A 5,665-nucleotide genomic window follows, 5' to 3' on the forward strand; every position below is an offset into this window, starting at 1 on the left:
AGGTCTACTGAATCGTTGGAATTTTCGGAGGAGCTGACTCGCTGAATCCCATTGATTCGACAGATAGTGACTTCACTACACTAAATAACAGGATTTCAGCCACTGCATCTCACAAATTTCCGTCAACACCACTGATCATGAGAATAAATCTCTTTGGGGGCTGAATAAGCAAAATCTTAACTCCTGTGAAAAACCTTTGTACTTCCTTGTCCTTCCCAGACTCTTCCCGCTTGGCCCATTTGATTGTTTGCCCTTCTCTTTCCCTCAGTCACCCCCACCCCTCTTGCATGAGCGCTGAGATTAAAAACCCTTCAGTCAACAAAATAATAATGAAATAATAATATACATGCTTGTTCCTGGCTCGCCACCAACAGAATGGCATGTTAGGGATGAGGAAAGAGGCAATCTGGAAGAATAATGGGTGCTGGTTGAACAAAAGCAGTTATGTCTCAGGAGAAAGATTCTTTTGTCTCTTTTCTCTGGGGGGTTTTTTTGGGCAGGGAGGACCAGATTTTGTCTGTTGGGGAGCCTTCGGGCGTTAAGTTTGTCCTTGTGCAGAAATAGAGACTGTTCTGAAGAGGTTTTGGGGACAGTTCTGTTTTTTCCAAGGGATTATATTTCTCCCGAGTTTGAGCTGTCTTTCCTAGGCTCTGGTTCCCATTTCCTGCTTTGGCCCTGATCCAGACCTTCCAGCATGATTTGGTTCAACGCAGCCTGGGCGGGAACTGCTCACCAGTAGCAACCCGGAATAAATGAACATGCGGGAACAGGGCACATGCACACACAATTCCCAGTTGAGAACAGGAACCTCTGAACTTGCTTTAAGGATGAAAACATATTGTGTAGTTTGGCAACGGTGGTTTCATATTCTGCACCCCGGAGCCATAGAGTGGTGGGGGGGTGTTCATTTTAGTTTGCTTGTAGGGTTTGGATGCAGAGTGACAGAAGAAGGACCTACCCCGCTCGCTTCCTGTCATGAGCCCAACCACACTGTCAACTTCAATTGCTCCAAAGTTAACAACTTGATACGGAGGCTGGCTTTTTGATAATTTGATCTAGAGACAAGCTTCTCCTAATCCAGATCCAGGAAGCAAGAGTTTTAAAAATGCAGCCGACTCCCATCACTAAGGCCCTGCTTTGGATAGGGTCCCCTGCATTTATTTAAGAATGAAACATGGTTCTCTCTCTCTCTCTCTCTCTCTCTCTCTCTCTCTCTCTCTCTCACTCACTCACAGACACACAGACACACAGACACACACACACATACACACACACACACACACACACACACACACACACACACACACACACACACACACGTCCCACCGTATATAGTCCTCGACAATCCGATGCAATACTGCAGCCAAAACTGCTCAAAACCTGGGGTTCAATCCCAGGTAGCCGGCTCAAGGTTGACTCAGCCTTCCATCCTTCCGAGGTCGGTAAAATGAGTACCCAGCTCACTGGGGGGGATGTGTAGCCTGCATAATTAACTTGTAAACCGCCCAGAGAGTGCTTGAAGCACTATGGGCGGTATATAAGCACCACACTTTGCTTTGCTTAGGAGGCTGTGCTATTAGCCTCTCCTTTCCCACTTCAATGTAGCTTCCCCTCCTGACTCACCATTGGCAAAAGTTTCAGGCGGCTTGAGGTGGGTGTCTTGAGAAGCCCCGCTTAGGTAGAACATAAGTGAACAATGGATGGAGGAGCAGCCAAACAGAGAGAGCACATGGAAGGATGCTGGTCCCTTCCTCTGGGAGAAACCTTTTTCTGGTGCCTCTGGGATAACAACTGCTTTGGAACTGCCAAGCTAGAAGGGACCCTGTAAATCATCAAGTCCAGCTCCTGTCAAGGAGGCATAGTGGGGAATTGAACTCCCAACCTCTGGCTCCCAAGCCAGAGGCCTGAACCCCTAAGCTATCCAGCAGTTCTCCAGTGTCTGGCTGGACTCTGCAGGGGGTGAGCATCAGAACATGCAGAGAGAGAACTGCCTGTATTTGTTTTTTTTTTTTGTCTTATTTATAGGCCACCCTTGCATCCCTCCTTCCCCTCTTCCTTCTCCCCCACTTGGGTCACCCCACCTCTCTCTACCTACCAAGTCATGGGAGGCCAGTCTATGCCCTGGTGCCCACGTGGAGCAGGACCCTCAACCCCTGGCGCCAGCACAGAGCAAAATCTGCTCCAGAAACTCAGCCCTTCTTTCAGGAACCAGCCGCTTGAGGGTAGGTGTTGGAGGGCTGGACCTGGGGGTGGGGTGGGGAGACATGATTTATATCATACCCCATCAGGAACAAAAAAAGGGGGAAATTACTAGAGATGGGGATGGAATTTAAATCGAACCAGGAGAGTCATCCAACATTGCTAATCCATTGATTCAGATTGGTTCGAGATCATCTAAACTGGAGCTCCTGAACTTTTCCGAACCAACAAATTTTGGGTGAATTTATGAACTTCTGGTTTGTTGCCCGCAGCCTATCCCCTCCACCCCGCACCCTTCCCACAGCCCTCATTGTCTCCCTACCTTTTCCTGCCAGTGCCTCCTCTTCCTCAGCTACCACGGCCATCTCACAAACCCCACCACAGGCCAAGGGCCATCTGCGCATGACCCCATCTCTCGGCAGGGAAACAGGGACATGCGCCGATGGCCCCGGGCTGTCTGACATGCCAGATAACTAAGATGTCTTTTAAAAATTATCGTTGTTGTTGTTGTTAACTGGCTGTCAGCCGGTCACGGGCTATCTGCACATGTCCCTGCTTACTAGCTCTCACCCCGAGACCCGACGGACCCCAACTCTTATAGGCCTATTAGTTTAACAAACCAGGATTATAAAATTTTTGCAAAAATTTTAGCAAATAGATTAGAGAAAACACTCCCAAGATTAATAGGAGAGGATCAATATGGTTTTGTTAAAGGGAGATATATTGGACACCCTATAAGGAATGTGATTAATACTCTACATCACGGAAACAGTGAAGGAAGATTTGCCCTTTTAAAATTAGATGTATATAAGGCATTTGACACTCTAAGTCATGGGTATTTATTTCAAGTACTAAGTAAATTTGGATTTGACGGTCCCTTTTTGATAGCATTAAAAGAAATTTATAGAGAAGGGAAGGCAATGATTAAAGTTAATGATAATTATACAAAAGAAATTTTGCTCCAGAGAGGAGTGAAGCAGGGATGTCCCTTATCCCCAATGCTGTTTGTGTTATCTATGGAACCCTTAGCCGAAAAAATTAGAAGTAGTAGTAAAATAAGAGGATATACAGTAGGGAAAGAGGTAATTAAATTAAATCTGTATGCGGATGATATAATATTGGTGTTACAAAATCCTCTTGATGCAATAAGAGAACTACTGATAATTTTAGAAGAGTTTAAAGAATATTCAGGTTTAGGAGTAAATATTTCGAAATCAGAAATAATGTTTAAAAGGATAGATTTAAAGGAACAAAAAGAAATAGCAAAGCTGACAGGTATGAAATTAGGAATTAGGAGATTAAAGTATTTAGGTATAACAATAACAAAAAGTATTAAAAATTTGATGGGAACTAATTATAAAATAACTTGGAGAAGGATACAGGAAAAACTAAATGAATGGGATAATAGATATATAAGTATTTTAGGGAAAATAAGGGCAATAAAAATGTTTATAATACCAAAGATGTTATATCTATTTCAGGTACTCCCGGAGTACATCCCTAAAAAATAATTAGCTGTATGGGACCAAGAATTAAAAAATTGGGTTTTTGGGAAGAAGAAAGCTAGAATAGTAAAGAGGGTAATATATTCACCACAGGAAGATTTAGGGTGGGGTCTCCCACATTTGGAAAGCTATTACGAAGCTTTTCAAATTAAAATGCTATTGGAATTAGATGGGAAAAGTGTGGAGAAATGGGTAAGATGGGAGGATACAATAAATAAAGAAGTAGGTAAATTTGGAATATTTACACAGAAGGTTAAAAAAGACATTAAAAATACAATAGGTCCAAGACAGACAGCATTAATAATATGGGGGGAAAGGCAACTTAATTGGATGCCAAGTCTTTCCAAATGGACCCCACTAGAATCTCTAGGTGAGGATTTGAAAATTGAGAAAACTTTTTGGAAGAAACTAAAAGAAACTGGCTATTATAGAGTGAAGGATTTATACAACCCTCAGGGGATACAGATTCCGGCACAAAATGTAGTAGGACAAGTTGGAAGACAATACTGGTTACAGATTATGGCTTTATACAATATTTTGAAACAGAGAAGGTATTCTGGAATACTAAATAAAGAGGATACCCCGCTAGAAAAACTATATAATAATAAAGAGGATAATAAGAAGGGTATTGCAAGGAAGTTGTATAACTTGATAAATACAGATAAAGATTATATGATTGGGACAATACAAACGAAGTGGGAAAGAGAAATGACATTGTCAGCATACGAAATAGATGGGTTAATGGAAGGCATATTGGAAATCAAAATGGATAAATTTAGAGAATTGGAGATGAAATTAATATTGAAATGGTATAGGACACCCCCTCAGTTGTCTTATATGATAAAAGGTTTGAATTCAAGTTGCTGGCATTGTAAGAGGAGTAAGGGATATTATGCACATCTTTGGTGCGAATGCCCTAAGGTTATTGAATTTTGGCAGCTGATTTTAGAAAAGGTGAACGCCGTATGTAATATTAACTTGCAGCTGACTGGGAAAATCTTGTTTATGGGAGTTCTGGGGAATAATAAAGTAAAAAAACCTAAACAGAATTTATTTAAAGCTATGATTATAGCAGCACATGCAGTAATAGCTTATGGGTGGAAGGATGCATCAAAATGGACTTTGGAAAGATGGAATTGGTATTTATATGAATGGATTCAATCAGACATACTGTCGATTTTGACACAGGATAAGGTATGGGAAGAAAAAACATTAGAGATAAGAAAGAAATGGTCGGGATATGTAAGATGGGTAAGAGAAGGGGGGGCCAATAATGTTATATTGGTTAAACTCCAAAAGGTGTGCTCATGGTTGCAGATTTAAAATTAAATGGTCTTTTTCTTTTTTTTTTTTTTCTTTGGGGGGGTGGGATAAGGGGGTAGAAATAAATAGGAGAAATGATGACTATGTAAAGATAAGAGAAATGGTTATGTATGGATATGTTAATTAAAAAATTAAAAATTAAAAAAAAAAAAAAAACTAGCTCTCACCCCTTCCTGGAACTGCTTTCTGTCAGCACAAGGACCCAAATATATCCTAGTCAGAGACAGCATAAAACGCAGGGGGAAAGCAGCAGAAACAAACCATTGAAGAACACTGCAAAGAAAATTTAAAGTATTCTCAAAAGCTTTGAGGGCTGGGATCTAATGGTTGTTCTAGGTTTTTCAGGCTGTTTGCCCATGTTCTGGAGGTTTTTCTTCCCAACGTTTTGCCAGCCTCTGTGGCCAACATCTTCAGAGGACAGGAATTAGAACTCTGTCTGTGTTCTGGTGTAGTGTGTGGGGCAGTTGAGTATTGGTAGCTGTGGGATCAGCTTTTTGTCCTTTTCAGGAGATTGGGTGATTATGGTGAGCAGGGTGTTTTTTTTGTTATGGGTGTACCATTGTGATAAGGGGGAGATGATCTGTCACTGTGATTGATGGGAGTTGTTAGGTATTTTTGTGTGTGCAGTGATCACCGGT

The sequence above is a fragment of the Pogona vitticeps genome, chromosome 2 (assembly GCF_051106095.1).
Source record: "Pogona vitticeps strain Pit_001003342236 chromosome 2, PviZW2.1, whole genome shotgun sequence".
NCBI lineage: Eukaryota > Metazoa > Chordata > Lepidosauria > Squamata > Agamidae > Pogona > Pogona vitticeps.